Source organism: Pleurodeles waltl, chromosome 5 (genome assembly GCF_031143425.1).
Source record: "Pleurodeles waltl isolate 20211129_DDA chromosome 5, aPleWal1.hap1.20221129, whole genome shotgun sequence".
In the NCBI taxonomy this organism is placed as follows: domain Eukaryota; kingdom Metazoa; phylum Chordata; class Amphibia; order Caudata; family Salamandridae; genus Pleurodeles; species Pleurodeles waltl.
Window position 1 is genome coordinate 873,745,488 of NC_090444.1, and position 27,152 is coordinate 873,772,639.

Here is a 27,152-nt window from a genome sequence, read left to right on the forward strand (position 1 = left end):
GGTGACTTCACCCACTAAATTACCACTTCCTGTGAGAAGAGGTCACTTCTCTACACCTGTTTGGTTATTTTCCTTCCATGCAAGATGGAGGAAAATTAAATGGAGGGGTCACCTCACATGCAACACCTTAGAGGTGGTGCAAGCTGGGACTGACCAGTCCTCCTGTCCTTTGTGTGTTTTCTGCTCTTACTCCCACCAAAAGTGGGGGTTTGCCATGGGGGTGTCCATCTGCTGCTAGGAGCAGGCTTAGGGGTTGTGTTTCAAGTGTGGTAAGCCCTTTGAAACTCGCTAGCAGGGTAGTGCCCATTCTTCAGGGGAGGTGTGATAGCACCTCTGCCCAAGAAAAAAATTGTTCTGGGACCCAGAGAGCAGGATTTCTCACTCCAGGATTCCAGAATCTTGTCTGGTGGTGGCAGGCTGGTTGTGAATGGCCAGCAACTATGCCAGTATTAGTTAGCTTTGCAGGGGTCACCTCTAAGGTGGCCGCTGCGTACATTTTGCAATAAATACAATACTGGTACCAGATTGGATTTATCATTCTGAGTTGTTTGATACCAAACAACACAGGGTTTAGAGTGGCCATCATGAAGCTTTGAAACTCATACTGACCAGTGTCCAGCACATGTATTAAAATGTCTGCCCTCTTTATTCCCTATGTCCCATGTTTGGCAAGGACACAGTAGAGACAAATTGCTCATGCATCTATGCCTGCACATACAGTATAGTGCACCCTACCTTAGGGCTGGAAGGCCTGCCAGAGGGGTGACTTACCTATATTGCAGGCAGTGTATAGTGGACAGGGCACACAGACTGTGTGCCATGTCAAATTTGCATTTTAGGATTGTACCAGGACACTCAGCCTGCATTGGCAGTGCTGTGTGCATCTGGATGCATGGCCCTAGAGGGTAGCACACTCTGTGCTTCTGACCTCAGGGGACTTCCCTTAGTACCCCATGCACTGGGTGCCTAAGTACTATTTATTAGGGACTTATAGTGGCAGCTAAAGGTGTTGCCAATTTTTCCAATGCATCACAACAGTTTTATAGAAAGAGATCAGGCCCAGGAAACCTGGTTAGCTGGGGCCCTGGGCACTAGCAACTTTGAGACTACATCAAATACCAGGCCAAAAATGTGGAGCTAACCAAGAGAAAAGAGGCCTTTTCTCACAACAGGAAGTGATGCAATGGATCAGCCATGCTGCAAACCAGGAACTGTGGAGTAAATTTCATTTTCTGTTTTACTCACAGTCCATTTGTCTGTGCTTGTGCAAAGGTGTGTTTTGGGTGTTCTGGAGAGAAGAGTGGTGTTTTTGGAGTGCGCTGTATGGTCTGCTGTCCCTGTAATGTTGTTGCATTGGCCCTCATTATACTAATATGGTGGCTGGATTTGGACAGAAGCAGTGCCTAAAATTGCGGGGAACTGAGTTTGATCCCACACCATATGACAACTATCAGCCTAATCTGTTTCCGGCCAGCTAGCAGCACCTCACTTATGCCCAAGAGCAGGGGTGATCTGTGGCAACCAGGGTGCATGACATTGTGACTTCTCAGGGAAATCGCTGTGGATCAGATCTCATCATTTTCTCTCAGTTACATTCATCTCACACATGCAAAGACAAACAGAAGCAGGGAATGGTTCAATAAGAGTTATTGAATCAGCTGCGTGTTAGACAAAATAGCATGAACTACAATAATTAGGATAATAAAACATGCTAGAAGCAAAATGATGACAAGAAAAGTGAAACAAAAGAAAGGTCCCACCATACTGTCACTATATGAGATGTGTGATTCCTACCTGCACCACTAATGTTCTATGTTAGAGCAAAGCAGGATAACCCCCCCCCCCCCTCCGGATAGGACATCATCTACCATACCTGAGTATAACAGTAGTAAAGGAGTCTGCCAGCCCCATATAAGCTAGTGAACCAGTAGTCTCAGTGAGCAGCTGTAACAAAGTCAGACAGCATGCAATCATGGTCATCTGGCTGGAACTTCCCTCTAACGTGCAGGGGACGGAGAGATGTTTTATAACTAAACAGCTAGTGTTCTGAGAAAAGTGTTGCCGTTTAAAAATATGTATGTTTCTGTGAAATTTTAGACGCACAGTGTACTACTTGTGCTGGCAATCCTATCTCGTCGCAGCCTTGAAGAAAGCACAGATTGAAAGAGTGTTGTAGAAAGAAATCTAAATGCTTTCCTTGATGAACGGACAGCAAGATAACGGAGAAAAAAAAACATCACTACAAATATGATCTTTTCTAAAAGAATAAAATTAAATGAAACATTATTATGCTAAAGGGCACAGGCAGCAGGCCTAGTTGCTAAAATAACATGCCCACAAACATCACTAGGATGGCTCCACAACAGCGTCCCTAATGTGTACCTTGTCCTTTGTAATTGTATATTGTATTGTTTTTTACTGTGTTTTGTTAGGTGTATATCTTTATTTTTTTATTTTTTTGCTGCAGATTGTGTTTGAGGAGGGACATGTCAGGGAAGGGAAGAGCATGAACCATGGATGCCCAGGAGTTTGGTGGGTGGAAGGGTAATGCAGGAGCACAAGATGGAGATGTGGAAGCTAAGGTGGGAGATGGTCCGCTACCACATACGGAGACTGCTTGACATTGACCAGGCACGCACCAACTTAAACATTGATGGACGGATGTCATCAGCCTGGGATGTAACCTCCTGGATTACCTTAGAATCGAAGTTGGTAGAACTCTCAGAAAGTATGAATAGTTTGTGAATTCTTCCATAGGTCTCATTTCCCTTTAGATGGTTTGTGATCATAGAATCTGTGGCTCACATTTGTTTTAGGGAAAAAATGCCTTGTCTCCACAAAACATTTTTTTACAGATGAAGAATGCCACAGAGGCATTCAAACACTGGGCTATCATGCATCCATACTCACCAGTGGCCCTATCATACCTATGGAACACTTTCTCTGTTTGCACCATGGCACACATTTAAATAGGCGTGCACCTTTCCTTTTATGGCCTGCCCCCAGGACATCTGTTAACTTGCACTGCCCTGAAGTATATGCTCTTTCTGGAGATGTTCTTATATTTTACACTCCAGTTGTTCATATCTCATGTAAATGAGGCCTGCTGTATGTTACTTTATCCATAGGTCTGTCATGTGGAATTGTACACATCTGAACATATCTTATAAATGTTGGTGTTCAGTGCCTAGAAATTAACCTATGGGGATGCAGAGGACATGTATGGTCAACGTTTGCAACTATGCAGCACTGACAGATACTGATCTCCGTTAAATGAAGAAACAAGGATGGCTAATGTGTGATGTATATAGTAGACCTGAGAGGAGTTCATGACAAAAAACTGTTCTGCGCTACGCAAGGCCGTGCCATTCATGCAGTTTTGTAGAGCAAGGTGTTTGTCCTGCACTGAAAAATCAGTGCAAACGGGACAATGTGCTCCACCAGACGGTGCTACTTCTTTTCTGCAGCGCAAGTTGATTTTCTACTCGAGCGGCAGCTTCCTCAACATGTACGGAAGGTTTCTAAACATGAACAGTGGTGACTATCCGCGACCACCCACACTGACAAATCTCACTGGGAGGTGGTCTGGAGTAAGATTTTCCTCACTCGCCAACTTAACTTTGGTGAGCACAAACAAGGAAAAAAACTCTGCACTCTAAGAGGTGCCTGGAGTGGTAAGAACTCTGCAAACTCTGCGAGCGGAGTTGAGTTCACCACTCGCCTCAGTATATAGCGTAGTCATGTACATGTAAAGGAAGAGTAAGACATGGACATTGCTATACCTTGATGAGTGTGGTCTGTGAGTATCAAGGTGTGGAGAGCCATGAAAGTCTGCTACTCATATGAAATTTTGTAGTAGTGAGTTATTTTAACTGGTCATGCAATATGCCCAACTGATGTATGTTTTGGCTCATCATATGTGTGTATATGTCAGTCTGCCTTACCAGTGTGTATTATTGTGGCATATCAGATGAGCCATTTGATTTGTTATGATCAGAAGGGTTACTTAGCCAATTGCTATTGATATGTGATGTGCTACATTGGACCCCAATGCATGTGTTCTACAATCACAGTACAATATATCATGCTATGTCTTGTAGGTGGACCAAAGCCTTACACAGCCGGAGAGGTGGAGAGCTTCAAGGATCTGGATATTACCAGTGAGTGTTATTCTGAATGCTTATTGTGTAGTGCAAAGAGTGTGTGTGATGTTGGATGCTTTGGGAAATGCCATGTTCAATGTACATCCCTTTCACTGAAAAATCCATATGTAACATTAAGCTTTAGACAGGAATGTAGATATTAATTGCTGGATGTGCAGTTGCTTCTGATCAGTGTCAAGGTGGATATGATTGCTATCAGTGAGGGACCACATGATCAATAGTCTGACCAAAGAGCAATGGCCACAGTGCCCTAGTCTGTTAACATCTGTGGTAATGGATTCATTGGTGAACATGGCTGGGGAAGGTATACCTAAGAAATGCTTTTCAGATGTGCAGTTCTACTGTTGCTGCTCATATTCCACTCTCTGTCTGATATGTATGGCTACTCCACACAGGAGGGGGGATTCACACCACAGTAATGTTAGAAAGACTATGGGGGTCATTTTTTAAAGACCGCTGAGGGACCGCCATGCGGAAGACTGCCAGTGGTGGCGGTTTGCCTCTCTGCCTATTATGACCGTTGGCAGCTCTCCGTCCTTTTACGGATGGAGAGCCGCCAACAGCCATACTGGCGGGAGGCGGGGAAGTGGAGGTTGCTCCACCTCCACCGCCACGCCAACAGAACACCGCCCAGCGAATCGCGTCCTGTGATTCGCCGTGGTGTTGTTCTGTTGGCGGTGTGGTGTCGGCGGAGCGGCCCCCATGGCTCCTGTCCCCTCCCGGAGGATTGTCGGACCAGGTAAGTCGATCGTCCGTGAGGGGAGGGGGGTGGGGGGGTGTTGTGTGGGTGCATGGAGGTGTGCGTGTGTGTATGTAGAGGGGGTGTGCGAGTGCGTGTATGCATGGGGGGGTGTTGTGTGTATGGGAATGAGTTCGTGTATGTCTGTGGGTATGTCTGTATGGATGTGTGGGTGTATGTTTGAATGTGGGTGTGCATGTATGACTGTGTATGTGGATGTCGCCATGTGTGTCGGCGTGTGTGAGTGTAAGTATGTAGGTGGTGCCTGCATGCGTGTCGTGTGGGTATGGGTGAAGTGATGTTGGGGTCGGGGTGGGGAGGGGGGGCCCTGCCACCTTTGGGGGGTGGCAGGGGTGGTGGGGGGTAGGGGAAGGAGTCGGGGTGGGGGTGGGGGAGGGGGAGACCCCTATCAGTGCCAGGGAAGGAATTCCCTGGCACTGATAGTGCTTACCGCCATGGATTTCATGGCGGTTCAAACCGCTGGAAATCCACGGCGGTAAGCCGGGTCCAAATACCGCCGGCGGTATAGTGACGGCCGCCGGGCTGGAGACCCAGGTGTCCAGCCCGACGGTCGTCTCCGCCCTGGCAGGCGGAACGGAGAACCGGCTGATGACCATGTCGGTAACTGCCATGGTCATAATTCCACAAAGTAAGACCGCCAGCCTGTTGGCGGTCTCACCGACGGTTCTCCGCCTTCCGCCAGGGTCATAATGACCCCCTATGTGCCATAGTTACAGGGTCACTGCAAGCCATGCAGGGTGGCATTATGTATTCTTTTAAGTATGGCCCTGCAGTGAGTGTCACATGACTCTCACAAAAAGTGTGGTTCTGCCAGGACTGAGGGACTTGTGAACAAGCCCCTAGGTGTAGCAAGGATAGATGTAAACATGCCACACATAGTAATGCATTTGAAGGGCTCACTCATGTCATGTAATGACCCATACTCTATAGTGAATAGATCATCATTTACAGATATGGCAAGGTGTGTTAGACCAGAGGGATGTCTGCACAGCAAGGTCATTCAACATGCAAATGCCCAATCCATCTTCAGATTGTGTTGGCCATGATAGTCTCCAAAATGTATCACAAACAGGATCATACTTTGGACAAGAATAGCTATTTACATCACAAAATACCTGTGCAGATGAGATGTTGGGCTTGCACGCACCCACCCATTAAATGGATGTGCAGAGTGCTGGTGTGTAGCAAGGTGACATTAATATCTGACACGTAGGGAAAGACACTAGGTTGCGCATGGGACACATGCTATTACACTGGGAGGATGGAAAGAGTTGTGGCATGGCCCACCATTCATTTACAGGAGTTCATATAGGAGATGTTTCATACATCTCTGTGTGATGTTAGTGAGCTATCCATCCTCCATTCTTACATCTGATACCTGGCACTTGTTAAGTCTAAGTAGTAATGTGTCCAGATATGTGTCCTTGCCATATCATACACCCAGTGTTGTGATGCAATACATGTATTTTGCAGACCTTGCTCATCTTACTTTGGCTAATGTCAATAGAATCAAGGTCATTGCAAGATGAAGAAGGGACACTGATGATCAGTAAAACATGAAATGTCTACCATACTATGGTTACAAAACAGCATTGTTCCCAAGCATACTCATACATGGTCATACCTAGATGTGCCAAGAGGGTGATTTTACCTTAAGCAACATTTTGCTTAGCCTTTGTTCTTAGGCCGCAGTAAATTAGTAGATGATAGATATTAGCAGGATGTATGCTCACTTTGACCTTCTAGATAAATTACGGATATAGGAAGTGCAACATGTGATCTTTAAAGCTAGAATTAACGTATCGTGATTTTTGTACCAGTTCCTAGTTACCCTTTGTAGGACATATTTTCTTTATGATTAAACAGACAAGGTGACCCCGGAGCAGAAGAGGCGGCACTTGATCCGAGAAGAAAGATACTGCCACATTCAGCAAGTCAACAAAGCCTATCGGGCTATGGCTAAAAAATATATAAACAGAAGAAAGCATCTGGGAAATGGATTGCCTTCCCAGAGGGACCACCAACAATTGACAGGCCTACTAACGGCAAGACAGGAGTAGCAGTCCAGGGAAGGTCTGCAGGACTGGTTCCAAGTGCCTTCACTTGAAAGTACACCATACAACATGTTCACCATGCTCCACCAACAGGACCCACTGCCAGCTTTGAGCAGGACAGGCGAAAATACATTTCTGATCTGAAATTTAGAGTGGCATGGCTAGAGCACAAAATGGACAATGTTGTCCTGCTACTGACTGAAATAAACCAGGCTGTGCAGAGACCACCACGCCCAAAATGTGCCATGGAGACCCTATTTTCCCTTACCCTTGTACATAGTTTTTTTTAGTATAAGATGTTTTTTATAGCTTAGTATAGGTTAGGTGTTGTAAAATAGGGTAGGTATAGTTGTTCATAGGTTTTAGTAGGGATGGGTAAATTTTTAGGTTTGGGGTATTCATGTTTCTTATGGGTGGGGGTTGATGTGTTATATATGTGTTCAGAAATACAAAACATTACATTTTCAAAAAGAGTCAAAAGTATAATTTTGTTTAGGCCTAAATGTTTAGATAGTTGATGTATAGATGTAGTTTCTGTAGTCTTTGTCTGAATATGTGTTTTAGGGGGTAGGGAGCTAATAGTTATCATGTGGTATTAAATGTATAAAGTAAGGTAGGTTAAGTTAAGGAAGTTGTAGTTGTTATTTAGGATAAGGGAGTGTAGGTTAGGTTAGAATAGTTAGGTTTTGTGGGTTAGCTAGTTTTAGTCATATATATTTTCAAAGTTTCATTAAATATCATTGTTTGCTACATACACAACTATATCATGATTTACTGTGTAGGAGTTAGCATTTCTGCTCAGGCAATGTTAGGTACATGCCTTTGGCTTTGCTAGCAGTGTTTGGCAACATGTGTGACTAGGGGCCAGATGTAAGAAGGGCTTTGCGACTCGCAAATGGCGAAAAACGGATCCGACTCGCAAAATCCATTTCCGACTCGCAAATAGGAAGGAGTGTTCCCTTCCTATTTGCGACTCGCACTGAAATCACAGTTACCATCCACTTGAAGTGGATGGTAACCCACTCGCAAACGGGAAGTGGTCCCCATAGGACCCCTTCCCCTTTGTGAATGGAAAAAAAAAAGGTTTTCAGAGCAGGCAGTAGTCCAATGGACCACTGCCTGCCCTGAAAAAAACCGAAACTAAAGGTTTCGTTTTTTTTTCCAAGTGCAGCTTGTTTTCCTTTAAGGAAAACGGGCTGCAGATGGAAAAAAAAACAGCTTTATTAAAAAGCAGTCACGGACATGGTGGTCTGCTGACTCCAGCAGGCCACCATCCCCGTGAGTGCCCATAATCGCAATGGGGTCGCAAACTGCGACCCACCTCAATAATATTAATGAGGTGGGTCTTTGCGACCCCATTGCGAGTTGCAGAAGGTGTCTGAGACACCTTTCTGCATAGCAAATTGCGACTTGCAATTTGCGAGTCGCACAGACTTGCAAATTGCAAGTCGCAATTTTACACCTACCTACATCTGGCCCTAGGTGATTTACCTATGGACAGGTACCTGTCAGGTTGTCCATGAAACCACATGAGCTAACTACAAACATCGTTGAGCAGTGTACATGGCAATCTGGATGTGGATGGATACACAGCCCATTACAGGTATTCACATACAGTTGCTGTGTGTGGGACAAGCCGGCGACATGCCTTAGAGGGATGTTGTTTTTAAAGCATTCCCCTAATCCAAGGATTTGTAACTCACACACTGATGCCTTCCTCTTATACACTCACACATAATTTGCTTGTCACAGCAATGTTGTTCGTCTGCTACTATTCATGCTTAGACCAGCCACCTGTTGTGTGACTTAAATCACCTTTAACATTGACTGCAGGATACCTGTTGCACTTCATGCTTGCAAGCTTAAGTAACTGCTTGCCAGTCAACATACATATTGTGTGAATCAAATATGTTTCACTCTGTCTGTGTAGCTTTGTCTCCAGCTCCAATTCACACATGTTCCTTTGACAAATAGTTGCCTTACACAATGCACCATGTTCAACTTAGTCCTGACTCAAACACACATACAACACACAGGTTATTCTAAGTGCTTTAATTTACATGTGCAAATAAATAGGAGGGCCACAGGAACAATTCATAGGACAACAACCTCAAAAGATGTATATAGTCAGTGGATGTCCAAACAGAGTCCTTGGGTGGAACATGTCATGGGACATGTGGAAGAGCGGAGTGCTTTAGTGAGGAGGAGGATCACATTACCATTAGGGTAGATTAGCCTCATTGACAGTGCACAAATGTGTGAGGTCAACAGGGGAAGAATGAAAAAGAGGACAGTGCTATTTGATTTTACACTGGCATGTTCATAAGCACAGGGCAAAGGAGAAAGTGGGTATGTGGCACAGAGGAATGTTTTTGTGGTTGAAAGAGGTGTAGTCCAAATCCATCTCCTCTGATGTATGCGGTGCCCCCATGAGAGGGGTGTTGTAGGTGTCAGAGAAGAGGGAGGAACACACATATCAGGGGCCGAGAATGTGGATCCAATGTCCACAGCAGCTTTCATCTGTGGCAACATTCAAGGCAGCACAAGAGCAAGGATGATCTGCTGGCTTTGCAACACAGCTGCAATATCATGGTGGTAGGCACCCATGGTAGCAATAAAGGAGTCCTGTATCCACTCCATGGACTACAATATGTTTCTGATTGTCCCCAGCTGATTAGCAACCTCTCTGGTGCCACTTTGGCAGGGGCTTTGCTCATGCCTCTGCCTCATGACACCAGCAATGTCAGCCAGGGACTGCTGTAGGCCCCAGATCAGAGCATAGGTGCCTCTTATGGTGGCAGCATTGTCCTTATTTGGACGGAGCCACCTATGGGCTGTTTCTGTGGTACCCACTATGGTCTCCATCCCCGCCTGCACTTGATCTGCTAGCTCTCACTGGACTCCTACTGTGGTCTGTTGGAATCTTATTTGTGGTTCCTGTGAGTCTAGGGCTCTTGGTGGGTGGTGTCTGTTAGATGGTAGGCAGATCATATGGGGACCCTACAATGCTGTCAAGCCTCCCTGCGACCAGAGATGGTGTCTGTATGAAGCCCCGTATTTGGCTCAATATTACTTTCTATCCCTTTTCAAGTCCTTGTTTGACATCCTCAATCAATCAATCCATTTTTGTAAAGCACGGCTACTCACCCGTGAGGGCCTCAAGGCATCCTCCAACTTATAAATGTGGCACCGTGAGATAATATTGCAACAGACTCCACCTGGCATGTGCCTTATCTTCCCCCGGGTCTACATGACATGTAGAATGTAGTACTTCAATGGGCTGTTCTCTGCCATCCCTACCCAGCTGTGACACAAGTGTGGCACAGTCAGACAAAGCAGTGCATGTGTATTGGTGAGGCTACCTAGCAGTACACATGCTTATTCTCACCTCCCCGGTATGCACAAACTCCCCATTCAGACCGAGTCGCAGTTTTACATGCTTAGCCAGTGCTTACAATGCACAGCACTGGCAGTGGCCCACCAGACTCACACATTTAGTTGGGACATACATGGTCCTCTGGTATGCATGTCTTGCATTCCCCCCGTCCAATTTAGTAGATGAGAGGAGTTCAGGTGGTCACTTCCATGGCAGCTGATACCTGTGTGCTCTCACCCTGCATGCTAGGTCAGCTGGGTGCAAAATAGTTTCATGCATAGTACTATAGATGTGTCTCTTGCCAAGTCCCTAAGTATAGATACTTTCCATGGCCCACACCTGACCCCCCTCTCAGATGAGTGGGTTCTCCTCTGACACACCATTTAATTCTGAGAAATCAGTCTAGATTAGTGTGCATGGACCCAAGTGAGATCGAGAAGCTTCATAGCACAAGGTGGCCTGCATTGTCAGTCAGGTTGTGTAGGCTAGCAGTGTGCATGCATGATGTACTGTTCCAGTCAATGTTTTTTGCTTTGTATTCTAGGAGTTGTAGTTGTGGTGAGTGATGTTGTGCATTGCACTGCAAGTGCCAGTATACAAAGAGAGAGAAAGGTAAATCTGGACTAATGCTGAACTTTACACATTGAAGGGAGGAAGGTGATGGATCTGGACTGAACTATGGAAATTGTAACTGCTCAGTGCACATTACATTTATTTGATGTTTAACCACAGATGAACCAGCATACTACCCTTTGGCTTACAGACAGTGTGTTGGAGCGTTGGGACATAGCTGCCTGCACCTTACAACATTATCTAGTTGCCACATTGCCCCTAGTTACAACTTACCATGTGGGTCTCATTGTTCATCATAGGCCAGACTTTCCTGGGACTCCTGCCAGAAACTCCTCTGGGATGATGGCTGCTAACATCTCCAACTCATTGAGCTGCCTCTGGGCTATCAAACTTCCACCTCCAGTCTGCAATGCTGCCTTTAGGTTGCTAGCCAGTTTCTCTATTGTCCTGCGCTTGCACCATGCTGGTACTTCTTACAGTCAATCGCTGTTCTTTTGACTTCTGGCACATTGTTGACCTTGTCCACATTGGATTGCCATATGGCCTCTTTTCTCCCTAGTGGCAATTTTGAGGTGACAAATAGCTCGTGTTGGTACTCCATCACTTCAGTGATCAGAACGTTATTCTCCTCCTCACTAAACTTGTGCTTCCTCTTCCCCTTCCCCTGGGTGTCTGTCTAGAAATACTGGCTGGTACTTGGGTTGCTGAGGCTCACCTAGACTCTATGGTCTCCTCCATCCTCCAGGGCTGCTTCAGGAGAGTGGCCCTTTTGTTTTGCCCAATGCAGCATTTTTTAAAACTCTTTTTTGACACATTTGGCACACATAAGTGGTGCTAGGGCGGCTTTTGTTTCTTTATCTGATGCTAATCAGTCCAGCATAGCATCAGCAGTAGCATCGGTTTTCCTAGTGACGCAGCACACAGGTTAGTGTCAGTTTTTTTTTATACTAGCAGGATCCTTATGTCATGGTGTGCCATATTGTAAATATAATTCAAACACAGAGTTAGAATCTGTCATAGGGTGGCCTCAAATGTTTTGATGCATCGCTGTGTTTCTGCAGTGATGCATTATTTCTTCTACATATGGCCCTATGTTTTAAGATGTATCGTAAATCCTAATCTAGGGGTTGTAATTTAAAGTTTTGTGAACAGCATGGGGTTTCTTTAGAACTTTCCTTTTTGCTGGCTGTCCTATAAGATGGCCTACAGGTCCTGCAGTCCAACACAAATTGCATCATTCTATCTTGACCAGAAGCCCCCGATATGCTGAATATTCCCAATGTTTATACTTCTCTCCCTGGGTCCAACTCCCCATAATGAACTACATAGATAACTTGGGGAGAGAGAGGGACAAATGACCACGAATTCTAAAAATAAAATATTTCACACCACATAGTTAAACTTTCTTCAGATTCACCCAGTGCTTAATTTGTGCTTGTTGTTTCCGGTGCTGAGCACCAGCACTTATTTTTGAGGGCCGGGGCTTAGTCTTCTGCCTCAAGCATTTGCTGCGAGCAAAAGAGACACATGGGAAAGACGGAGGAAGAGAAAAACCAAAAAGCGTCACAATGGGAGAAAGCAGAACGCTGCAAGAGTGAGCTGAATCGCTGGGAGATGCTTTAAATAGATTAAAGAGGTCCGAGATGGCTTCAGGATTACGCTTCCTCAGTATTCCGTGTTCACTCATTTAACTGCAGCAGCAGCGTGTTTCAGAGGAGAGCTCTGAGCACCGGCACTTTTCTATTTACAAATTAAGCACTGGATTCACCTCCTCGCCATAAGGTCACTGCAGAGAGTAATGGAAAGGCAGGGCTCTCATTATAGAAAACGCAAAACTTTGACTGTCCCATTATGTGCTGCAGGAGTGACACAAAATTGTAATCAACGGTGCATATATTGTATGTTTTAATAATACGAATATAAAGCGGGGCATCCAATGTATCGTTGAAGGTGCATTCACAGTAGAAGATTAATAAATCATATATAAATGGGTTTTTTAAGATGCTGGATTTCAGTATGTATGCGCATTTATATTAATGTATTTGGAATAAGATATTATGGTGAACTCACATATAATTCATAATTTGAGATATTAATTGAAGATGCATGTATAATCATGCATTTTGAATGTGCATGGATGTGTCATACTAAGTTAGCTTGACTGAAGGCCTGACATGTTTATTGTGTGTCTAACCTTCAACATGGAGTTTGCTCACATTGCAACATTATTTATTTGCAGGTGCACCCGTTTGAGTCTACAGATAATGAAAGGCATATTGTGTATTTGAGATACTGGTATACAGGAGGATATTTTGGCAAGGACAAAGGAAGCACTAATGAACTAAGAAGGAATCCTTTTATTTGTGTGCCATGCACAAAGAGGCTCTCAAGGTTGTCTTGATGTTCGACTCATGGGATGAGAACTTGAAGGGAGTTACCAGTTCCAATTGTGCACAGAAGATGGCAAACTACTGGTGTTTAATGCTTTTATTTTTTAAGGGTCTGTAAGGTCTAAATTGTTATTCATTTAGCTAGACAAGAGCAGACCCTGTACTTCTTTGGTGAAAGGGATTGCCCTGAGACTCAGAGAGGTACAGACCTTTCTATTCCTAATCTGGTTGAGTGGTTTAATGCTACGCATCTCTCTATCAGAACTTTTTAGGTTTCTGTTATGCTGACTATAGGAGGCTGGCCTGGCTTATAGTGGGTACCTTGTGGTACTTACACCCGGTGCCAGGTCCAGTTATCCCTTATTAGTAGAATAGAGATGTTTCTAGCAGCTTAGGCTGATGGAAGGTAGGTATGGCAAAGCAGCTTAGGCTGAACTAGGAGACATGCAAAGCTCCTACTATACCACTTATATCATATAGCACAATATCACAAGAAAACACAATACTCAGAGTTACTAAAAATAAAGGAACTTTATTTTTATGACAATATGCCACAAGTATCTCAGTGAGTACCCTCAGTTAGAAGGTAAGTAATATACACAAGTTATATGTACACAAACCCAAAACAGGTAAGTAATAGTAAGAAAAGTAATGCAAGCAGTGTAGAATTACAAAAGGACACAATACTTGTGATAGGGGGATTCTGCAAGAACCACAAACACCAGAAAAGCCCTAAAGACGGATTCCTGGACCTGAGGGCCTGCAAGGCAAGGGGACCACATCCAAGAGTCGCGATAGTGTCCAGGGGGGGCAGGAGCCCAGGAAACCCCAGATGAAGGTGCAAAGAGGCTGCCTCTGGGTAGAAGAAGCCAAGGATTCTGCAACAACGAAAAGGGCTAGGAACTTCTCCTTTGGATGGAAGATGTACCACGGCGTGCTGGGTGTTGCAAAAGTGTTTCCATGCAGAAATACCGCAAACAAGCCTTGCTAGCTGCAAGGCTCGCGGTAGAGGTTTTTGGGTGCTGCTGGGGACCAGGAAGGACCAGGATGTCGCCCCTTGGAGGAGGAGACAGAGGGGGCGCTCAGCAACTCAGAGAGCTCCCACAGAAGCAGGCAGCACCCGCAGAAGTACCAGAGCAGGCACTTAGAAGATTTGTGAACCGGAGCCACGACGTCAGAGTCCAACTCAGAGGGTTGGGCACTGCAGGACGGAGTGCTGGAGACCCAGGCTAGGCTGTGAACAAAGGAATCCTTGGAGAAGTGCACAGAAGCCGGAGCAGCTGCAAATCACGCAGTACACAGGTTTGTAGTCTAACCAAACTTGGACTGAAGGATCACTGGACTGTGGGGGTCACTTGGATCTAGCTCCTGTGTTCCAGGGACCATGCTCGTCAAGATGAGAGGGGACCCAGAGGACTGGTGATGCAGAAGTTTGGTGCGTGCTTTAGCAGGGGGAAGACTCCGTCAACCCACGGGAGAGTTCTTCGGGATTTCTAGTGCAGGGTGAAGGCAGACAGCCCTCAGAGCATACACCACCAGGAAGCAGTCGAGAAAGCCAACAGGATTAGGTGCTACAATGTTGCTGGTGGTCGTCTTACTACTTTGTTGCGGTTTTGCAGGTGTCCTGGAGCAGTCAGCGGTCGATCATTGGCAGAAGTGGAAGAGGTAAGTGCAGAGGAACTCTGGTGAGCTCTTGCATTCGTTATCTGAAGAATACCCCAGAGGAGAGACCCTAAATAGCCAGAAAAGGAAGTTTGGCTACCAAGAGAGGTAAGAACCTATCAGAGGGGGTCTCTGATGCCACCGGCTGGCACTGGCCACTCAGAGCAGTCCAGTGTGCCCCCACCACCTCTGAATCCAAGATGGCAGAGTTCAGGGACACACTGGAGGAGCTCTGGGCACCTCCCCTGGGAGGTACTGGTCAGGAGAGTGGTCACTCCCCTTTTCTTTGTCTAGTTTTGCGCCAGAGCAGGGCTGGGGGATCCCTGAACCGGTGTAGACTGGCTTATGCAGAGATGGGCACCATCTGTGCCCATCAACGGATTTCCAGAGGCTGGAGGAGGCTACTCCTCCCCAGCTCTTCACACCTATTTCCAAAGGGAGAGGGTGTAACACCCTCTCTCAGAGGAAATCCTTTGTTCTGCCTTCCTGGGCTGCCCAGACCCCAGAAGGGCAGAATCCTGTCTGAGGGGTTGGCAGCAGCTGCAGTAGAAACCCCGGAAAGGCAGTTTGGCAGTACCAGGGTTCTGTGCTAGAGACCCGGGGGATCATGGAATTGTACCCCCAATACCAGAATGGTACTGGGGTGACAATTTCATGATCTTAGACATGTGACATGGCCATGTTCGGAGTTACCATGCTGACGCTACACATAGGTAGTGACCTATATGCAGTGCACGCGTGTAATGGTGACCCCGCACTCACAAAGTCCGGGGAAATTGCCCTGAACGATGTGGGGGCACCTTGGCTAGTACCAGGGTGCCCACATACTAAGTAACTTGGCACCCAACCTTCACTAAGTGAGGGTTAGACATATAGGTGACTTGTAAGTTACTTATGTGCAGTGAAAAATGACTGTGAAATAACGTGGACGTTATTTCAATCAGGCTGCAGTGGCAGGCCTGTGTAAGAATTGTCTGAGCTCCCTATGGGTGGCAAAAGAAATGCTGCAGCCCATAGGGATCTCCTGGAACCCCAATACCCTGGGTACCTAAGTACCATATACAGGGGTATTATATGGGTGTACCAGTGTGCCAATGAGAATTGGTAAAATGAGTCACTAGCCTGCAGTGACAATTTTAGAAAGCAGAGAGAGCATGGTTAGCTGGGCCTCAGTGATACAGTTAGGCACCACACAGGGAACACATATAGGTCACAAACATATGAGCACTGGGGTCCTGGCTAGCAGGATCCCAGTGACACATATCAAACACACTGACAACATAGGGTTTTCACTATGAGCACTGGGCACTGGCTAGCAGGATCCCAGTGAGACAGTAAAAACACCCTGACATATACTCACAAACGGGCCAAAAGTGGGGTAACAAGGCTAGAAAGAGGCTACCTTCCTACACTGACACTTTCCTATTATTTGTATAATTTTGTAGATTTCCTGAGATAATTTGAATTCACCTATATCTTAGTTAAAATATTAAGATTAGATTAGTTTTCAAATGATCAGGCAAAAGGTCTGCGATTTGTATACTGATCACCAAATCACTAAATCCCATTTCTTATCTTCTGTATTGCTGCAACCAAGATTCTTGTATGACTTATGCTTGTACAATTCTATCTGACTCCACCCATTACTTCACTTTTTGGTGAGTCTGTACTTTTATAGCATGTTTCTAAGACTCATTTATATATGTCTAACCTCAAATTTGAATTAAACCTTTAAATTATAATCTCCAACTCTGAGATGTAATGTGTGACCAAATAGGTTACACTGTTAAGTGATTTGAAGTGTTGATTTTAACTCCCACTACCCTTTGGAACACCTAAAAAGCTCCATCGAAAGAAGAGAAACAAAAAATGGGTACCAAGGGTCAACATTGTAAAGCACTGCTGCAGCCAGTGGTTGATATGGAATTACAAAAGTGAAGGCAGTGGCCAAGAGTACTCGCATGCTATTCAGACGTGCTGGTACTCTCCCATTAATAGTATTGAACCACACTGAGAAATGCAGATAATCTCACTTTTATATGAAAGAGGTGCAGGTACACAGTAACTGGGAATACAGGTCCATTTAAAGCCCTGGCTGCAACACTGGACATTTATTGTTGCATGAATCATCATGTGTACTCAGAAACCATTAAAGTGTGCCAACTTGCACTTGAAAACCTTAAGCATAGATATTTTTTTGTAAGTTTGCTGGAAATTTTCAGCTATACCAATCTGGCCCTGTGTAGAGGAAAGGGAGCTTCCCTCTCTGCATGAGTACATTGAGAGGGGTCACAGGAGGCCTAATCCCTAATTGCAGTGATGAGCGGTGGATACCCCTGACACTTCTCTCATGATGGAAGTGAGGGTGGGTAACAGGTTTATGCAGCATAGAGTCCCTTGTGACACAGAGGCACACAGGTTGGCCTACCTGTCAGAATCTGCAGGAGTACCCGTGATGGTGGCAGAGTGGGGAGAATGGGAGGCATGCCCCCCATTGTTGATGTCCTTTCCCACCTTAGCCCATGTACTCTAGGATGAATGGCAGAGGATGGCCCTGGGTAGTGTTACCACTTTTTAGATAGTGGCAGCCCGCCATATTGAAGCCACCAACCCAAGGTGGGTGTAGGAAGTTGGCTCTGTATGCACTATTTCAAAGTAAGGAATAGTATGCACAGAGTCCAAGGGTTCCCCTTAGAGGTAAGATAGTGGCAAAAAGAGATAATACTAATGCTCTATTTTGTGGTAGTGTGGTCGAGCAGTAGGCTTATCCAAGGAGTAGTGTTAAGCATTTGTTGTACATACACATAGACAATAAATGAGGTACACACACTCAGAGACAAATCCAGCCAATAGGTTTTGTTATAGAAAAATATCTTTTCTTAGTTTATTTTAAGAACCACAGGTTCAAATTTAACATGTAATATCTTGTTTGAAAGGTATTGCAGGTAAGTACATTAGGAACTTTGAATCATTTCAATTGCATATATACTTTTCAAGTTATTCACAAATAGCTACTTTAAAAGTGGACACTTAGTGCAATTTTCACAGTTCCTGGGGGAGGTAAGTTTTTGTTAGTTTTACCAGGTAAGTAAGACACTTACATGGTTCAGTTCTTGGTCCAAGGTAGCCCACCGTTGGGGGTTCAGAGCAACCCCAAAGTCACCACACCAGCAGCTCAGGGCCGGTCAGGTGCAGAGTTCAAAGTGGTGCCCAAAAACACATAGGCTAGAATGGAGAGAAGGGGGTGCCCCGGTTCCGGTCTGCTTGCAGGTAAGTACCCGCGTCTTCGGAGGGCAGACCAGGGGGGTTTTGTAGGGCACCGGGGGGGACACAAGCCCACACAGAAATTTCACCCTCAGCGGCGCGGGGGCGGCCGGGTGCAGTGTAGACACAAGCGTCGGGTTTGCAATGTTAGTCTATGAGAGATCTCGGGATCTCTTCAGCGCTGCAGGCAGGCAAGGGGGGGATTCCTCGGGGAAACCTCCACTTGGGCAAGGGAGAGGGACTCCTGGGGGTCACTTCTCCAGTGAAAGTCCGGTCCTTCAGGTCCTGGGGGCTGCGGGTGCAGGGTCTCTCCCAGGCGTCGGGACTTTAGGTTCAAAGAGTCGCGGTCAGGGGAAGCCTCGGGATTCCCTCTGCAGGCGGCGCTGTGGGGGCTCAGGGGGGACAGGTTTTGGTACTCACAGTATCAGAGTAGTCCTGGGGTCCCTCCTGAGGTGTTGGATCGCCACCAGCCGAGTCGGGGTCGCCGGGTGCAGTGTTGCAAGTCTCACGCTTCTTGCGGGGAGCTTGCAGGGTTCTTTAAAGCTGCTGGAAACAAAGTTGCAGCTTTTCTTGGAGCAGGTCCGCTGTCCTCGGGAGTTTCTTGTCTTTTCGAAGCAGGGGCAGTCCTCAGAGGATGTCGAGGTCGCTGGTCCCTTTGGAAGGCGTCGCTGGAGCAGGATCTTTGGAAGGCAGGAGACAGGCCGGTGAGTTTCTGGAGCCAAGGCAGTTGTCGTCTTCTGGTCTTCCGCTGCAGGGGTTTTCAGCTGGGCAGTCCTTCTTCTTGTAGTTGCAGGAATCTAATTTTCTAGGGTTCAGGGTAGCCCTTAAATACTAAATTTAAGGGCGTGTTTAGGTCTGGGGGGTTAGTAGCCAATGGCTACTAGCCCTGAGGGTGGGTACACCCTCTTTGTGCCTCCTCCCAAGGGGAGGGGGTCACAATCCTAACCCTATTGGGGGAATCCTCCATCTGCAAGATGGAGGATTTCTAAAAGTTAGAGTCACTTCAGCTCAGGACACCTTAGGGGCTGTCCTGACTGGTCAGTGACTCCTCCTTGTTTTTCTCATTATCTTCTCCGGCCTTGCCGCCAAAAGTGGGGCCTGGCCGGAGGGGGCGGGCAACTCCACTAGCTGGAGTGTCCTGCTGGGTTGGCACAAAGGAGGTGAGCCTTTGAGGCTCACCGCCAGGTGTGACAATTCCTGCCTGGGGGAGGTGTTAGCATCTCCACCCAGTGCAGGCTTTGTTACTGGCCTCAGAGTGACAAAGGCACTCTCCCCATGGGGCCAGCAACATGTCTCGGTTTGTGGCAGGCTGCTAAAACTAGTCAGCCTACACAGATAGTCGGTTAAGTTTCAGGGGGCACCTCTAAGGTGCCCTCTGTGGTGTATTTTACAATACAATGTACACTGGCATCAGTGTGCATTTATTGTGCTGAGAAGTTTGATACCAAACTTCCCAGTTTTCAGTGTAGCCATTATGGTGCTGTGGAGTTCGTGTTTGACAGACTCCCAGACCATATACTCTTATGGCTACCCTGCACTTACAATGTCTAAGGTTTTGTTTAGACACTGTAGGGGTACCATGCTCATGCACTGGTACCCTCACCTATGGTATAGTGCACCCTGCCTTAGGGCTGTAAGGCCTGCTAGAGGGGTGGCTTACCTATACTGCATAGGCAGTGAGAGGCTGGCATGGCACCCTGAGGGGAGTGCCATGTCGACTTACTCGTTTTGTCCTCACTAGCACACACAAGCTGGCAAGCAGTGTGTCTGTGCTGAGTGAGAGGTCTCCAGGGTGGCATAAGACATGCTGCAGCCCTTAGAGACCTTCCTTGGCATCAGGGCCCTTGGTACTAGAAGTACCAGTTACAAGGGACTTATCTGGATGCCAGGGTCTGCCAATTGTGGATACAAAAGTACAGGTTAGGGAAAGAACACTGGTGCTGGGGCCTGGTTAGCAGGCCTCAGCACACTTTCAATTGTAAACATAGCATCAGCAAAGGCAAAAAGTCAGGGGGCAACCATGCCAAGGAGGCATTTCCTTACACAACCCCCCCCCAAACGAAAGAGGATGAGACTAACCTTTCCCAAGAGAGTCTTCATTTTCTAAGTGGAAGAACCTGGAAAGGCCATCTGCATTGGCATGGGCAGTCCCAGGTCTGTGTTCCACTATAAAGTCCATTCCCTGTAGGGAGATGGACCACCTCAACAGTTTAGGATTTTCACCTTTCATTTGCATCAGCCATTTGAGAGGTCTGTGGTCAGTTTGAACTAGGAAGTGAGTCCCAAAGAGGTATGGTCTCAGCTTCTTCAGGGACCAAACCACAGCAAAGGCCTCCCTCTCAATGGCACTCCAACGCTGCTCCCTGGGGAGTAACCTCCTGCTAATGAAAGCAACAGGCTGGTCAAGGCCATCATCATTTGTTTGGGACAAAACTGCCCCTATCCCATGTTCAGAGGCATCAGTCTGCACAATGAACTGCTTAGAATAATCTGGAGCTTTTAGAACTGGTGCTGAGCACATTGCTTGTTTCAGGGTGTCAAAGGCCTGTTGGCATTCTACAGTCCAGTTCACTTTCTTGGGCATTTTCTTGGAGGTGAGTTCAGTGAGGGCTGGCACAATGGATCCATATCCCTTCACAAACCTCCTGTAATACCCAGTCAAGCCAAGGAATGCCCTGACTTGAGTCTGGGTTTTTGGAGCTACCCAGTCCAGAATAGTCTGGATCTTGGGTTGGAGTGGCTGAACTTGGCCTCCACCTACAAGGTGTCCCAAGTAAACCACAGTTCCCTGCCCTATCTGGCATTTGGATGCCTTGATAGAGAGGCCTGCAGATTGCAGAGCCTTCAAAACCTTCTTCAGGTGGACCAGGTGATCCTGCCAGGTGGAGCTAAAGACAGCAATATCATCAAGATAAGCTGTACTAAAGGACTCCAAGCCAGCAAGGACTTGATTCACCAACCTTTGGAAGGTGGCAGGGGCATTCTTTAAACCAAAGGGCATAACAGTAAACTGATAATGCCCATCAGGTGTGGAGAATGCTGTTTTCTCTTTTGCTCCAGGTGCCATTTTTATTTGCCAGTACCCTGCTGTCAAGTCAAAGGTACTTAAGAATTTGGCAGCACCTAATTTGTCTATGAGCTCATCAGCTCTTGGAATTGGATGAGCATCTGTCTTGGTGACAGAATTGAGCCCTCTGTAGTCCACACAAAACCTCATCTCTTTCTTTCCATCTTTGGTGTGAGGTTTGGGGACTAAGACCACTGGGCTAGCCCAGGGGCTGTCAGAGCGCTCAATTACTCCCAATTCCAGCATCTTGTGGACTTCCACCTTGATGCTTTCCTTAACATGGTCAGATTGTCTAAAGATTTTGTTCTTGACAGGCATGCTGTCTCCTGTGTCCACATCATGGGTACACAGGTGTGTCTGACCAGGGGTTAAGGAGAAGAGTTCAGGAAACTGTTGTAGGACTCTCCTACAATCAGCTTGCTGTTGGCCAGAGAGGGTGTCTGAGTAGATCACTCCATCTACTGTGCCATCTTTTGGGTCTGATGACAGAAGATCAGGGAGAGGTTCACTCTCTGCCTCCTGATCCTCATCTGTTACCATCAACAGATTGACATCAGCCCTGTCGTGGAAGAGCTTAAGGCGGTTTACATGGATCACCCTCTTGGGGCTCCTGCTTGTGCCCAGGTCCACCAGGTAGGTGACCTGACTCTTCCTTTCTAGTACTGGGTAAGGGCCACTCCATTTGTCCTGGAGTGCCCTGGGAGCCACAGGCTCCAGAACCCAGACTTTCTGCCCTGGTTGGAACTCAACCAGTGCAGCCTTTTGGTCATACCAAAACTTCTGGAGCTGTTGGCTGGCCTCAAGGTTTTTGGTTGCCTTTTCCATGTACTCTGCCATTCTAGAGCGAAGGCCAAGTACATAGTCCACTATGTCCTGTTTAGGCTCATGGAGAGGTCTCTCCCAGCCTTCTTTAACAAGGGCAAGTGGTCCCCTTACAGGATGACCAAACAGAAGTTCAAAGGGTGAGAATCCTACTCCCTTCTGTGGCACCTCTCTGTAAGCGAAAAGCAGACATGGCAAGAGGACATCCCATCTCCTTTTGAGCTTTTCTGGGAGCCCCATGATCATGCCTTTTAATGTCTTGTTGAATCTCTCAACCAAGCCATTAGTTTGTGGATGGTATGGTGTAGTGAATTTATAAGTCACTCCACACTCATTCCACATGTGCTTTAGGTATGCTGACATGAAGTTGGTACCTCTGTCAGACACCACCTCCTTAGGGAAACCCACTCTGGTAAAGATACCAATGAGGGCCTTGGCTACTGCAGGGGCAGTAGTCGACCTAAGGGGAATAGCTTCAGGATACCTGGTAGCATGATCCACTACTACCAGGATATACATATTTCCTGAGGCTGTGGGAGGTTCCAGTGGACCAACTATGTCCACACCCACTCTTTCAAAGGGAACCCCCACCACTGGAAGTGGAATGAGGGGGGCCTTTGGATGCCCACCTGTCTTACCACTGGCTTGACAGGTGGGGCAGGAGAGGCAAAACTCCTTAACCATGTTGGACATATTGGGCCAGTAGAAGTGGTTGACTAACCTCTCCCACGTCTTGGTTTGTCCCAAATGTCCAGCAAGGGGAATGTCATGGGCCAATGTTAGGATGAACTTCCTGAACAGCTGAGGCACTACCACTCTCCTAGTGGCACCAGGTTTGGGGTCTCTGGCCTCAGTGTACAGGAGTCCATCTTCCCAATAGACCCTATGCGTTCCATTTTTCTTGCCTTTGGACTCTTCAGCAGCTTGCTGCCTAAGGCCTTCAAGAGAGGGACAGGTTTCTTGTCCCTTACACAGCTCCTCCCTTGAGGGTCCCCCTGGGCCTAAGAGCTCAACCTGATAAGGTTCAAGCTCCAAAGGCTCAGTTCCCTCAGAGGGCAGAACTTCTTCCTGAGAAGAGAGGTTCCCTTTCTTTTGCTGTGTTGTAGTTGGTTTCCCAACTGACTTTCCTGTTCTCTTGGTAGGCTGGGCCATTCTTCCAGACTCCAGCTCTACTTGTTCACCCTGTGCCTTGCACTGTGCTCTTGTTTTCACACACACCAGTTCAGGGATACCCAGCATTGCTGCATGGGTTTTTAGTTCTACCTCAGCCCATGCTGAGGACTCCAGGTCATTTCCAAGCAGACAGTCCACTGGGATATTTGAGGAGACCACCACCTGTTTCAGGCCATTGACCCCTCCCCATTCTAAAGTAACCATTGCCATGGGATGTACTTTTCTCGGATTGTCAGCGTTGGTGACTGTGTAAGTTTTTCCAGTCAGGTATTGGCCAGGGGAAACCAGTTTCTCTGTCACCATGGTGACACTGGCACCTGTATCCCTCAGGCCCTCTATTCTAGTCCCATTAATTAAGAGTTGCTGTCTGTATTTTTGCATGTTAGGCGGCCAGACAGCTAGTGTGGCCAAATCCACCCCACCCTCAGAAACTAGAATAGCTTCAGTGTGGACCCTGATTTGCTCTGGGCACACTGTTGATCCCACTTGGAGACTAGCCATACCAGTGTTACCTGGATGGGAGTTTGGAGTGGAACCTTTCTTGGGACAGGCCTTGTCTCCAGTTTGGTGTCCATGCTGTTTACAGCTATGACACCAGGCCTTTTTGGGATCAAAGTTTTTACCCTTGTACCCATTGTTTTGTGAAGAGGCTCTGGGCCCACCCTCCTGTGCAGGTTTTTGGGGGCCTGTAGAAGACTCTTTACTATTTTTAGTTTTGGTTGTCTCATCACCCTTCCCCTGGGGAGTCTTTGTGACCCCTTTCTTTTGGTCACCCCCTGTTGAAGTCTTGGACACCCTTGTCTTGACCCAATGGTCCGCCTTCTTTCCCAATTCTTGGGGAGAAATTGGTCCTAGGTCTACCAGATGCTGATGCAGTTTATCATTGAAACAATTACTCAATAGGTGTTCTTTCACAAATAAATTGTACAGCCCATCATAATTACTTACACCACTGCCTTGAATCCAACCATCTAGTGTTTTCACTGAGTAGTCAACAAAGTCAACCCAGGTCTGACTCGAGGATTTTTGAGCCCCCCTGAATCTAATCCTATACTCCTCAGTGGAGAATCCAAAGCCCTCAATCAGGGTACCCTTCATGAGGTCATAAGATTCTGCATCTTTTCCAGAGAGTGTGAGGAGTCTATCCCTACACTTTCCTGTGAACATTTCCCAAAGGAGAGCACCCCAGTGAGATCTGTTCACTTTTCTGGTTACACAAGCCCTCTCAAAAGCTGTGAACCACTTGGTGATGTCATCACCATCTTCAAATTTTGTCACAATCCCTTTGGGGATTTTTAACATGTCAGGAGAATCTCTGACCCTATTTATATTGCTGCCACCATTGATGGGTCCTAGGCCCATCTCTTGTCTTTCCCTTTCTATGGCTAGGAGCTGTCTCTCTAAAGCCAATCTTTTGGCCATCCTGGCTAACAGGAGGTCATCTTCACTGAGAGCATCCTCAGTGATTTCAGAAATGTGGGACCCTCCTGTGAGGGACTCACTATTTCTGACTAACACAGTTGGAGACAGGACTTGAGGGGTCCTGTTCTCCCTATTTAGGACTGGAGGAGGGACATTGGCCTCCAAGTCACTAATCTCTTCCTCTGTGAGGTCATCATCAGAGGGGTTGGCTTTTTCAAACTCTGCCAACAGCTCCTGGAGCTGAATTTTGGTAGGTCTGGAGCCAATGGTTATTTTTTTGATATTACAGAGAGACCTTAGCTCCCTCATTTTAAGATGGAGGTAAGGTGTGGTGTCGAGTTCCACCACCTGCATCTCTGTATCAGACATTATTCTGCTAAGAATTGGAATACTTTTTTAAGAATCTAAAACTGTTTCTAGAATCTAATTCAAACTTTTAACAAACTTTTAAACTCTAAAAAGACAATGCTAAACAGGGACTTAACACACAAGGCCCTAGCAGGACTTTTAAGAATTTAGAAAAATTTCAAATTGCAAAAATGAATTTCTAATGACAATTTTGGAATTTGTCGTGTGATCAGGTATTGGCTGAGTAGTCCAGCAAATGCAAAGTCTTGTACCCCACCGCTGATCCACCAATGTAGGAAGTTGGCTCTGTATGCACTATTTCAAAGTAAGGAATAGTATGCACAGAGTCCAAGGGTTCCCCTTAGAGGTAAGATAGTGGCAAAAAGAGATAATACTAATGCTCTATTTTGTGGTAGTGTGGTCGAGCAGTAGGCTTATCCAAGGAGTAGTGTTAAGCATTTGTTGTACATACACATAGACAATAAATGAGGTACACACACTCAGAGACAAATCCAGCCAATAGGTTTTGTTATAGAAAAATATCTTTTCTTAGTTTATTTTAAGAACCACAGGTTCAAATGTAACATGTAATATCTTGTTTGAAAGGTATTGCAGGTAAGTACATTAGGAACTTTGAATCATTTCAATTGCATATATACTTTTCAAGTTATTCACAAATAGCTACTTTAAAAGTGGACACAGTGCAATTTTCACAGTTCCTGGGGGAGGTAAGTTTTTGTTAGTTTTACCAGGTAAGTAAGACACTTACATGGTTCAGTTCTTGGTCCAAGGTAGCCCACCGTTGGGGGTTCAGAGCAACCCCAAAGTCACCACACCAGCAGCTCAGGGCCGGTCAGGTGCAGAGTTCAAAGTGGTGCCCAAAAACACATAGGCTAGAATGGAGAGAAGGGGGTGCCCCGGTTCCGGTCTGCTTGCAGGTAAGTACCCGCGTCTTCGGAGGGCAGACCAGGGGGGTTTTGTAGGGCACCGGGGGGGACACAAGCCCACACAGAAATTTCACCCTCAGCGGCGCGGGGGCGGCCGGGTGCAGTGTAGACACAAGCGTCGGGTTTGCAATGTTAGTCTATGAGAGATCTCGGGATCTCTTCAGCGCTGCAGGCAGGCAAGGGGGGGATTCCTCGGGGAAACCTCCACTTGGGCAAGGGAGAGGGACTCCTGGGGGTCACTTCTCCAGTGAAAGTCCGGTCCTTCAGGTCCTGGGGGCTGCGGGTGCAGGGTCTCTCCCAGGCGTCGGGACTTTAGGTTCAAAGAGTCGCGGTCAGGGGAAGCCTCGGGATTCCCTCTGCAGGCGGCGCTGTGGGGGCTCAGGGGGGACAGGTTTTGGTACTCACAGTATCAGAGTAGTCCTGGGGTCCCTCCTGAGGTGTTGGATCGCCACCAGCCGAGTCGGGGTCGCCGGGTGCAGTGTTGCAAGTCTCACGCTTCTTGCGGGGAGCTTGCAGGGTTCTTTAAAGCTGCTGGAAACAAAGTTGCAGCTTTTCTTGGAGCAGGTCCGCTGTCCTCGGGAGTTTCTTGTCTTTTCGAAGCAGGGGCAGTCCTCAGAGGATGTCGAGGTCGCTGGTCCCTTTGGAAGGCGTCGCTGGAGCAGGATCTTTGGAAGGCAGGAGACAGGCCGGTGAGTTTCTGGAGCCAAGGCAGTTGTCGTCTTCTGGTCTTCCGCTGCAGGGGTTTTCAGCTGGGCAGTCCTTCTTCTTGTAGTTGCAGGAATCTAATTTTCTAGGGTTCAGGGTAGCCCTTAAATACTAAATTTAAGGGCGTGTTTAGGTCTGGGGGGTTAGTAGCCAATGGCTACTAGCCCTGAGGGTGGGTACACCCTCTTTGTGCCTCCTCCCAAGGGGAGGGGGTCACAATCCTAACCCTATTGGGGGAATCCTCCATCTGCAAGATGGAGGATTTCTAAAAGTTAGAGTCACTTCAGCTCAGGACACCTTAGGGGCTGTCCTGACTGGTCAGTGACTCCTCCTTGTTTTTCTCATTATCTTCTCCGGCCTTGCCGCCAAAAGTGGGGCCTGGCCGGAGGGGGCGGGCAACTCCACTAGCTGGAGTGTCCTGCTGGG